Genomic DNA, 12,098 nt, shown 5'->3' on the forward strand with positions numbered 1-12,098 from the left:
TCGTCACTCCGGATATAACAGTGAACAACAAGGACGAGGTCCCTTTTCTCACTTTGGAGTCATCAGAGGGGACTTCCTAGAGCTAGGGAGGCTTGAGGAGGTCACTGAAGGATGGTAAAATCTGGCCAGGTAGAGAGGGATGGGGAGAATTTTCCACAAACGGAAAAGCATGAGTAAAGACATGGAGGCAGAAGACTAGTGTCTACGAAGGCACAGAGGAGGTCTCGTGTCTCCATGGTGTCTGGCTACAACAGGCGCTCCGAAAGTGTTCATTGCATGGCGGAATAAGTGAATGAATGAACCAATGAAGTAAAGCGAAGTCACTTGGGGAAGAGCAGGTCACTTAGCTGGGCTGGAGAAGAACTACGCCCCCGGAAGGTCACGCTAAGGAAGGGAGACTGAAGCCAGACTGCAGAGGACCTCTCTAAAAAAGCATGGTCTTTGCCTTGAACCTACTGCACCGTCCTAATTCTGGTGGACGGGGAGCAGCTGGGCAGGCAGAGCGGCTCCAGGTCCCGTGTGGCCCCATCTCTGCGGTGGCTGCCGCGCCCATGCTCGCTCCGCCCAGCACCCTAACCAGCACCACAGCCACCAAGGTCATGCCCCAGACGCCACCAGCCCTGCTGGCTCCTGGGCGAAGCTGCCAGCGCAGCACTGCTGCCCGGTCTGTAATTTAAACATGACCTCCGCCCCGGCCTGACCGCTCGTGGCCTCCTGCGCCCCAGCCGGACGCTCCGCGGCGGGAGTTGCTACAATAGACGAGGTCTGCAGACTCCTGGGCCCCCCAACCTCGGCTGCGGGGGCGTCCCCCAGCTCTGCCAGGCTGTGGCGAGGCTCAGCCGTCCATGGCGCCAGGACCGGGGAGACCACGCCCCCTCGTGGCCGGGAGCCACCCAGCACCTCGACCTTTCCGGAGGTGGAGAATTTGCATCTTTCTTTCTTCATTGTTTGAAGAAAATACATTTGTGAAAAGCTGAGAACACAAACAAATCATTTAAGACATATAGGCTGATATCTCAAGGAATCGCACAGTGAAGACTTTTGGAAAAAGCTGTTTTGGATTTTCCAAAGCCAAAGCCAAATCTTCTCTCTTTTAACACTTACCTGCTAAGCCAGGAGGCTGTGATGTCTGCAAATTGTTGTTTTAATTATTTCCCAGCTCTGTGAAGAATATTCACATGTACATATGCTTTGTGAGGTTATGGAACACGTCTTCTACTATTTTTGTTATTCTAACAGCCCCATCGGGGCAAATCCTTCGTCTGTTAAACCAACTGCAAAAGCAAAGGGCTCCTCCCTACGCCAGTCCTCAGCTCTGAAAACTCGGCTTCTCACCTGTGTGCTGTTTGTGTTCAGTGGGGCAAACTCTGAGCGCCTGTGCTGTGAACTCACTCACAGGCATTGTGTCTGCGTTACGTAATGCCCTGCATTAGGTGCTAGTTATTATTGGTGGTGGTTGTGGAGGAGGAGGGTGATGTTTGAAGAAAACTAGAAGACAGATCCTCATCTCAGGGGCCTCCATCCACCTTAGACACAACATACACATATGACACAACCCACAAACAATTACAAAACAACAGCAGAGTCTAAACTAAACATACATGTGCTGAGAGCAGTAATCAGCGTGGGGTAAGGCTGATGACAGGACACTTGCTGGAGACATGGTGGAGAGGAGGCTGGGAGAATGCCAGGCCCACAGACCAAGGCCTTGGGCGTGGGGAGGGGGGTGCTGGACTGATGTTAAGGAGGAAGCCAGCATCTACCCGTCTTTGGAGATACAACCATTAGCCCAAGGCACTGTGGCCCACCTGGCACCTACACTCACTGTTCTGCCTTTGCAAAGACCCCACACTTCTCTGCATCTTCTTGCTCTCACCATGTGGCTGCTACACATGATCAAATAGGAAGCACTGCCAGGGACGCTTGGCCCACTTGCACACCTCTTCCTGCCCCTAGCAGACCTAGAGCTGCACCGGGGGCATCAGAGTACCCCTCATCGGCACAACTGGTTATTCCCTGGTCCTGCTCCTGCCTCTATCTTTGAAGGGAGCAAACCAAGTCCTTTGGATCCCGGAGCCCTAGGGGCTCCCAAGCCCAGAAGCCAGGTATGCTCACTCTCTGCAGAGAACACTTGGGCAGGGTTGATGCAGGCCCTACACATTGATACAGGTGGCAGCTGTCCACGCTATGACTGCCCTGGAAGTTTGTCCCAGTCACTAGGTTCAGTATAGTGGGCATGGATTATGAAATTCAGTTCATGAAGCAGGGTAGCTTGAGGGCAGGAGCCAACTGTTTTCAAACACGTTTCAGACCAAAAAAGTCATTAGTGAGGAATGTTGGACTGAGGGATTCCACTGGGCCTGTCCATTCTTCACTAGTAATTTCTCAAAAGGCAAACAGAAGGCCAATTTATTCATTTACAGTGGGGTATGCAATTGCCACACAATTTAGAAATACTCAGGAACCAGAAAGTTCTTCAGTGAATAAGAAACTCAACTAAAGACAATCAGATAAACCTGATAGCTCATGACAGCAAGTCAAGAAAGCCCAGGGCAGCCATGTTACCACCCCAAGTTCCAGCACCTTGGAACCATCTCTACACCTGAATTCCACCAGGACTTCTAAACACTCAGGAGGCAACTCCTCCCAAGACCACGAGGAGTGAATATAACCCCAGGCAGTTGCCCACCCACTGCTTTTGGAGTGGCTCATGGCCCATTCCCTGGGAGGGATTCTGCTGTCAGCGATGATCTCAGCTTTTGGACTTATACCTGTTTGGATTTGGCTAGTCATGGGATGACCCATCCAGACTCTGTAATCTGGCTTCTGATCAGGACAGCATTGCTCCTGGGCCAGGGTGGGGGTCAGGGGTATCATTCAGATATTTTTGGTTCTAGATAACAGAAATCCTACCCAAACTGGTTTATTTGGCAAGGATATTTATTGTGTCATTTAAGAGGAAGTCCTGTGGAGAGTGTGCTCTGGGTCAGCTGATACAGCGTCTCAGTGGGGACCCAGAGATCCCAGTTCATGGGTTCCTTTGTTCACTCTTCCCCTCCACAGGGAGCTGTGCCATTTGCCCTCCATGCATGAGACGTCTGTTGGTCCACAGCCTCCAGATCTGGAGATGGTTCTCAGGAGTTGCAACTTGGGGTGGTAACATGGCCACCTTGGGCTTCCTTAACCTGGCGTCTTTAGCTCTGCAGTCCATCTTGCTGTCTTTAATTGAGTTTCTTATTCATTGAAGAACTTTCTAGTTCCTGAGTATTTCCAAGCTGTGTTGCGATTGCATACCCCACTGTACATGAATAACAGAATGTGTGGTCAAACATTTGGATTTTTGCCAGTCTGTAGGTGAAAAGTGGTATCACAAGTGTTATTTCAATTTTAATTTCTCTTGTTATAAGTGAGATTGACCATTTTTTTCCTATGCTTAAGGGCTACTTGTTTTTCCTTCTCTGTGAACTTTGTCTTCACATACTTTGCCCACTTTCCGTTTGCGCTGTCGATCTCGGGTGCTGGTTTTGCTATCTCTCTGCTCCGGCCTTCTCAGCACTTGCTTCCTGCCCAGGCTGGAACCAAGATGGAGGCAGCAGGTCCAGACACTACAGAGTCCAAAGATTAGGAGTATCTCTTCCTGTATGTAGCTAAACTGGTTCCAGTTCCCCTTCTCCCTTTTCCGTCTCTTCTAGAGACAAGCAGAGCTAAGAACCGCGTCTCAGCCTGCCGTGCAGCTGGAGTGGCCACGTGACCCAGGCCTGCCCCGTGAGATGGACGTGGAAGAGTGCTGTGGGATTCCTGGGAAAGCCCCGGTCAGAAAAGGGACAGTGTCACGGCCACAGTCCCTTTCTTCCTGCCTCAATGTGGACAGAATACCTGCAGTGACAGCCTTCTTGCCACCATAAAAGAAAGACTAAGAGAGTCACAGAGATGACGATCTTAGTGCCAATGACAAACTGCCTACCTTCACCTTGTACTGAGATCATTAAGTATCTTTACCCTTAAACTACTGTTAAGCGGGGGAGTTCTGTTACCTGCTGATAAGGACATTTCTAACGGATAGACTGTGGCTTTCTCTTAGGAGGGAGACAACCTCCCAGAAGTAACCCTTCCCCCCTCCCTGGACTTCTGCTCAGGTATTGGTCAGATCAGGTCACATGACCTTTCCTGACCCAGTCACTCTCAAGGGAAAAGGATGACCCGTAGGCCAACCGGGTGACTCTTGGCATGTGGGGTCAGCCTTCCCCGAGGCCTATGGATGCAAGGAAGAGAGGTGGAAACTGGGGGGAAAACCATGACACTTAAAAAACAGGAAGCGAGGAATGGCTGTGGGCAGGCAGCCAGCAGCGTCTCCGCAGTGGAGTGAGTGGCTCAGGTTGGGCCCGGGGGGGGGGGGGGAGCGGTGTACCTGTGCCTCACCTGCTGTACCAGTTACGCAACGGCACAGCTTCCGGCGCTGCTGGGTTCCACCTGTGTGCACAGGTTTGCAACATACTCCACCTGTGCGGCAACAAGGTCATTTAAACGATTCATTGGCAGTTAGTTACATTAGCTACATTTCTCTCAATGAAGTAAAAAGAAAGAGATGTATTTCCTTAAAACAAGGACCAAAACAAGCCAGGTACGGTGGCACACCGGTAACCCCAGCTACTCGGGAGGCTGGGATGGGAGGGTTGCTTGAGCCAGGAGTTTGAGGCCAGCCTGAGCAACACAGCAAGACCTCCATCTCTAAAAATAAAAACAGATATACCAAAGGTTGAATGTATTTATATAAAAATAGTAAATAGAAAAAGAATCTTAAAAATAAATGGCAAAAACAAAGACAACTTTCCTTAATACTAATAAATTACACTAGATCCCTAATCTCCAGGAACTGATAAAAAAAAAAAAGTTGAACAGGACGGAGCCTTTCGACATCGACCTGGAGAACTGTCTTCACCTTGACATCAATCCACTGATTTGGGGGCTGTGATAATTCAATCTACTACCATCTGGTGTAATTTTTCTGGTATCTACTTTGTGTTTCTTCATCTTCTTGGCTCAGGAATATAACAAGCCCGTTAGGAGACCTGCTGAATCCAATCAGGAGCCGAGGTTGATCTGTAGTTTCAGCTGATGAACCAATTCTAGCTCCCGTGAATCATCATGTCCTTTCCAGGGGTTCCTGAGTCACCCCTTAATCTTGCTCAGCCCTCTGGCCCGATGGTTGAAGCCACCATTGCCTTCCTTTTCAGAAACGGGAATGTCCTTTTGATGCTAACTTTCCAGCTCATCTTTCATTGTCATTTTTCAGAGACGACTGGCAGGGGCTCAGCACCCCATTTCTTAGTAGTTGGGGACAGAATCAGGCCTGGCTAAGGGACCCAACTTTCTCTTGAGTGGCCAGCTTCTTGTCATTACAAACTTTTCAGCCAGTCTTGGACTAAGAACTAGTTCCTCCCTGGTAATGCTCACTTACACACTTCCCTCCAGGTTGGAAAGGTAGGTCCCCCAGCCCCCTGCAAGGGTCTCAACCTCCATTTTGGCCTCCACCAGCAGCCCCCCCCCCCCCCCACAGCTCCTAGCAGGAGGCCTCCTCCTTCTGAACAGAACCAAAAGTTCCTTTTAACTGTTTTCCCTGGAAGTATTCTATTGCAGTTGTTTATTTCCTCCATTATTAAAAAGTAACATAAGCTCATGAAAGAAAATGTAGAAAATCCAGCTAAGTAGAAAGCTAAAGTAAGGAAAAAACAACTGACTGCCTCATTACCTGAACTTAAGAAGCTATCCAACAGGTCTCATGCATCTTTTTATGTCTTCTTTGTAAAATTTCCTTTTAAATCTGAGCTCTAATTATCAACATTTTATAGACCCTTCAACAAAGCAATTCTACAGAGTCATTGTGAACATGTGCAAAGACTGAATTCCCTAGCAACTCGAGCACAAGGCATGGACAGGTGCAGGTGTGGGACAAAGATGTCCCTGGAAGCAGCTCGTACAAGCCCAGAAAATGTCCCTCATTAGGACAGTGATGTTCTCTGGGGAGGAGGAGGTAGAAGTGAGGACAGAGGGGTATGCTTTTACTTTATACACTTACAAAAACCCAAGAAAACAATGATTTTTATAGAGATTTTTACCCTAGCTTTTTCATTTCTGATACTTCCAAATTTTCTATGGGGAGCATATGTTGCTTTTGTAATCACAAAAATGGAAAATATGTGTTATGGGCTGAATATGTCCCTCAAAAATGCATCTGTTGAAGCCCTAACTCCTAGGACCTCAGAATGTGGTGGTATGTGGCAGTAAAGTCTTTAAAGAGGTAGGTAATTAAGTTAAAGTGAGGCCCTTAGGGTGGGCCGTAATGCAATATGACTGGCATTCCTATAAGGAGATTAGCACATAGACATTCAAGAGGAGACAATATGTGAGGAGACAGAGAGAAGATGGCCATCTGCAAGCCATGGAGAGAGGCCTCAGGAGGAATCAACCCTGCTGACACCTTGATGTCAAACTTCTAGACTCCAGAACTGTAGGAATAAATTCTCTTGTTTGAGCCACCTAGCCTGTGGCACTCTGTTATGGCAGTCCAGGCCAACTGATCTAACATGTCATTTTAAAAAGAGAGAGATATGAGCCGGGCCTGGTGGCTCACACCTGTAATCCTAGCACTCTGGGAGGCTGAGGTGGGAGGATTGCTTGAGGTCAGGAGTTTGAGACCAGCCAGAGCAAGAGCGAGACCCGTCTCTACTAAAAAAATAGAAAGAAATTAGCTGGACAACTAAAAATGTATAGAAAAAATTAGCCAGGCATGGTGGCGCATGCCTGTAGTCCCAGCTACTTGGGAGGCTGAGACAGGAGGATCGCTTGAGTCCAGGAGTTTGAGGTTGCTTTGAGCTAGGCTGATGCCATGGCTCTCTAGCATGGGCAACAGAGGGAGACTCTGTCTCAAAAAAAAAAAAAAAAGAGAGAGAGAGAGAGATGGCAAGTGTTACAAAAAACCCTTGGCATTTCTAGTTTTCAGCAAAGCTGTAAGGCTTTGGTGGTCATGAGAAACCTAGGGCTTAATGAACTCACTGGTAACATTTTTGTGTGGCCAGAATCCGAGCCTCAGCCTGTGGGCCCGGGAGAAGCAGAGGCAGCAAGGCAAAGAGAGATGCAGCTGCCCTACGCGCTGCCACCACCCACCGCTCACAGTCTGACGCTCGGAGAGCCCTAACCTCTGTCACCTTGTGAGGAATGGGCGTGAGAGGAAAGCTGGTATCTCCCGTTGTACGGTAGGGAAGAGAAGGGCAGGAGTCAGGGAAGTGGTGGTTCTTGGGAGAATCCTCCCGAGAGCAGACAGTGGGACGTTCAACTTGGTGGCCTCTCCTAGGCATTGTTCTGACCCTTCTGTGCATCCCAGATCCCTTTGGAAATGCAATGAAAATAAAGAACCTCTCCCTAGATAAAGCACATATAAATTTTGCACATTAGTTCAGGGGGGTTGTGTCCTCCCTGCTCCATGTACGCTAATTTCAAACTACTGCTCCAGTTAAAAGCATAAAAAAGCAGTTTATGGGACTGTTTCAGCCAGGCTCCTGGCAGTGCAAAACTGCTCCGAGCAAGACATAAAGCCAGCTGGAAGGTAAAAAGGCAGTCGGATGTACCCTTAGCACAAACACCTCCACGGAGCAGGAGGGTGAGGGTTCCACGTGGCTCTGAACTCAGCTTTCCCAAGAGCAGAGGCCGAATGGAGGGCCCAAAGAAACACCTGTTTCGCATAAAGTGCCAGCTGCAGAGGCGGCCGGCTGGCTGTGTGGCCCTAGAAATGTTTCCTCTTGCACTAAAGCTTATCGGGGAACAGAAAGGTAGGTGGAGCCAAGTGTTCAATGCAGATGAAACTGGCTGGTATGAAAAGAAAATGAAATTGCGAACATGTACAAGTAAGCACCAGGGTTGTAAGTGGCCAAGTTCAGGGACTCTTGCATGCAGTGATGACACAGCAGGCTTCGGGAGTCGGCTGGCTCAATCCTACTCTCTTAAACGCCAGACCATTAAGTAAGTAGTGGAGAAGTAAGGGTTCTTGACTGTATATTGGATTATTGGAAAAAATTTTTTACAAGAATGTTTATTGCAGGGCTATTTTTTTTCAGAGACCCTGTTCTTGCAAACAGGGCTATTTAGAGTAGTGAAAAATTGGCTCCCAAATAGGAGGTGTCTTAAATGAATTATGGTGCATTGTTTAACAGACTGAGCAGCCATCTAAGATGATGGTGCGGGCAACGGTGCAGGGACCTTTGTCCTTCCCCCAGTCTCAAGCCACGAGGTCATTTTTCCTTTGAACTTTTGAAGTTGCCTTCCTTAAGTGTGGGCTGCAGGAGGTCATTCCCAGCCTCTCCCTCCCTGAAACTTACTGATGATATGAGGTGATGTGGCTGCTGTGTCCCAAGTTTTCACTCTAGCTGGGATTTGAACACAGGCTCCCAAAGGGTAAGATCCTTTAGTTTCTCTTATCCTCAGTTCCTCTGTAAAGCAGAGAATATAACAGCAAGCAGCCCCACACCCACTGCTTTTTCTGAGACAGAGTCTCACTCTGTTGCCCGGGCTGGAGTGACATGGTGTCAGCCTAGCTCATAGCAGCCTCAAACTCCTGGGCTCAAGTGATCCTCCTGCCTCAGCCTCCCAAGTAGCTGGGACTACAGGTGCACACCACCAGGCCCGGCTAATTTTTTCTATTTTAGTAGAGATAGGGTCTAACTCTTGCTCAGGCTGGTCTTGAACTCCTGACCTTAAGCGATTCTCCCGCCTTGGCCTCCCAGAGTGCTAGGATTACCCCCCATCCCCCCCCTTTTTTAAGTCCTAAGGGTGATGAGATTTATAAAGGTGACAGCAGGGCACAGTGGTTAGGAGACCAGATTGGAGACTCCACTTGGCTTTGTTTGGTGGTTCAGATTCCAGCCCAGCTGTTTCCTTTCTGGTGCCATTGGGCAAAGTGCTTAAGCCCTTTGGATTTCAATTTTCTCATCTATAAAACGAGGATAACAAAAGCATAGTTGTGAGGACTTAATATATCTAAAGCACTCGAGCTGGGCTGCAATCGCGGAGGCTGAGGCAGGAGGGTGACTTTAGCTCAGGAGTTTGAGGCCAGCCTGGGCAACACAGCCAGACCTCCGTCTCTCAGAGAAAAAAAAATTCTGGTGCTTAGACCGTCTGTCCGATAGGGTAGTCATCAATGCACCTGCTGAGCACTGGAAGTGTGGCTTGTCCAAGCTGAGATATGCTGTAACTGTAAATTCTCACTGGATTTTGAAGACTTCATACAAAAAGAGAATGTAAAATAAACTCACTAATAATTTCTTATATTGATTACATGTTGAAATGATAATATGTTGCATCTACTGGGTTAAGTAGAATATATCATTATAATTATTTTCACCTGAGGGTTTTTTGTTTTCACTTTTTTAAACGCAGCTACTAGACTATTTAGAGTTACATGTGTGGTTTGCATTGCGCATTTACAGGACAGCCACTTAGAACAATGCCCGGCATGTAAAGTCCTTAGCTGCTTTCTGTGTTCAGCGCCTGGCACACATAAGCGCTTATCAAATGGCAGCTTTTGTCCTAAAGTCTTCTCCCCTAGGTCCCTCTCTTGCTCAGGTTTGGAGATCTCTGCCTGGGAGGTCTCTGCTTCCCCTCCCAGTTTGTGCTACTCATAGGCAGTGAGAGCCCTAGTCTTTCCTTTTATCTTCCCCACCTCCAAGAGCTCCCCAGGGGCACCCTGCCCCCGTCTCGGTATTTCTGTGCAGGTGGGACTCTCTTGGTGTCCAGTCCTCCGTCACCCCCTCCCCCTTCCCCACTGGCTCTGGGCCCAAGCACCTGTGTGTCCCACACTGGGCTGGTGATCACTCTGCCATCATCCTTCTCGGGTTTTCTCCTTAGGCTCGGGAGGCTTGATCCGTGATGCTGAGATGGGATGCTGCCAGAAGGTGCTATTGGCAGGCTGCCAAGAGGCTGCCCCCAGAGGCCTTTACCCTGACAAAATCGCCCCTGGGGCCCTGGGCCTACCCTCGGCATGGCAGCTGGTAGAGAGAAGCCCGTGTCTCAGCTGTGGACTCAGGCTAATCAATTTCTCAGGAGACCAATGTGTGCACCAGATGGCAAGTTTTCAATGCAGTTAGCGGGGTGAGAACGGTTTCTGTTTGGGGAAGTATCTCGATCAGCCACTTTGGTTGAGGAAAGGGAGGTGCTAAGGACATGGTTGAAGGGAGATGGTTAAACACATGAGGAACTAAACAAGTTTACATCCTCCCAGAGTGAAGCTGTCCCGTATTAGGGAGGACAATCTGCTTCACTCAGTCGACAGACTCAAATATTCGTCTTCTCCAAAAGCACAGTCACAGAGTAAGGTTTGACCAAATATCCAAACACCTATGGCCCAGGCAAGTTGATGCATAAAATTAACCATCACACTGTCTTAATGTGTATGACGTGGTATCTCATTGTGGTTTTCATTTTAAATTTTTATTTATTTATTTTTTTAGAGAGAGAGTCTTGTTCTGTTGCCTAGGCTGGAGTACAGTGGCGTAATCCCCGCTCACTGCAGCCTCCAACTCCTGGGCTTCAGGCAATCTTCCCACCTCAGCCTCCCACATAGCTGGGATTAAAGGCACGCACCACCATGCCTGGGTAATTTTTTTCATTTTTTGTAGAGATGGGGGTCTTGCTATGTTGCCCAGGGTGGTCTCAAACTCCTAGCCTCAAGTGATCCTCCAACCTTGGCCTCCCAAAATGCTGAGATTACAGGCGTGAGCCACTGTGCCTGGCTTTTTTTTTTTTTTTTTTTGAGACAAGGTTTTGCTCTGTCCCACTAGGCTGGGGTGCAGTGGTGTGATCAAAGCTCACTGCACCCTTGACCTCCTGGGCTCAAGTGATCCTCCTGACTTGGCCTCCTCATTAGCTGGGACTATAGGTGTGCATTACTGAGCCTTGGTTTATATTGATGTGGCTCTTTTGATGTAGTCACACTTGCCTATTTTTGCTTTTGTTGCCTGTGCTTTTGATGTCATAGCCAGGAAGCTATTGCCAAATCCAATGTCAGGAAGTTTTTCTCCTATGTTTCCTTCAAGAATTAGTTTTTAGGTTTTATATTTAGTATCTTTTATCTCTTTTGAATTAATTTTTTTTCGTGGGTTAAAAAACAACAGAAATTAATTTTCTTACAGTTCTGGAGGCCAGAAGTTTGCAATGAGTCTTGCTGGGCTTAATTCAAGGTGTCAGCAGGGCTGTTTGGAAGTTCCAGGGGAGAATCCATTCCTTGTTTCTTCTGGCTCCTGGTAGCTGTCAGCATTCCTTGGTTTGTGGCTGCATCACTCCAGTCTCTGCTTCCATGGTCACGTTGCCTTCTCCTCTATCCTCATGTCTCCCTCTTACTTCTCCCTCCCTCATGTCTCTCCGTACCCTCCTCTTACAAGGACATCTGTGACTACCTTCAGGGCCCACTTGGATAATCAAGGATAATCTCTCCATCTCAAAATCCTTAACTTCACCTCTGCAAAGTTCCCTTTGCCTTATAAGGTAACATTCACAGGTTCCAGGGATGAGGTCCTGGATATCTTTGGGGCCATTACTATCCTACCACACCCATGGTCACTGGCCCTACTGCCACTAAGATGAGAGTTCATCTAAGAACAACCTAAAGAAAAGGGAACACAGGGTCTAGTGTGGTGGATCACACCTGTAATCCCAGCACTCTGGGAGGCCGAGGTGCAAGGATCTCTTGAGCCCAGGAGTTCAAGACCAGCCCGGGCAACACAGCGAGACCTTGCCTCTACAAAAGATAATTTTAAAAAAATTAGCTGGGAGCACTGGTGTGCACCCATAGTCCCAGCTACTCGGAAGGCTGAGTGAGGCAGGAGGATTGCTTGAGCCCAGGAGTTTGGGGCTGCAGTGAGCTATGATTGTGCCACTGTACTCCAGCTTGGGTGACAGAGACTCTCTCTCTCAAAAAGAAAAAAAAAGAAAAGAAAAAAGAGAAAGGAGAGCACAGAAGGGAACACTCTGGTATTCTAACATTTTATTTTGTTTCCATTTCTGGACTCTCCTTGATTTGTAAAAATTAATTATTGAGTCAACAGAAAAGA

At 48.2% G+C, this 12,098-nt stretch overlaps 1 long non-coding RNA gene across 2 annotated transcripts in view; it reads right to left on the bottom strand.

The window, feature by feature from the left end:
* Positions 1–987: 987 nt before the first annotated feature.
* LOC123645126 overlaps positions 988–12,098 on the bottom strand; it is a 29,117-nt gene continuing 18,006 nt past the window's right edge. The window contains exons 5-6 of one of the 2 annotated variants that reach the window (XR_006737416.1): positions 4,420–4,500; positions 988–3,572 (exon numbers count right to left, since the gene is read on the bottom strand). This is a non-coding gene — a long non-coding RNA (uncharacterized LOC123645126). Of the gene's footprint in view, positions 3,799–4,419; positions 4,501–12,098 lie in introns of both variants that reach the window. The other variant, XR_006737415.1, reaches the window with a different exon arrangement.

Source organism: Lemur catta, chromosome 9 (genome assembly GCF_020740605.2).
Source record: "Lemur catta isolate mLemCat1 chromosome 9, mLemCat1.pri, whole genome shotgun sequence".
In the NCBI taxonomy this organism is placed as follows: Eukaryota; Metazoa; Chordata; class Mammalia; order Primates; family Lemuridae; genus Lemur; species Lemur catta.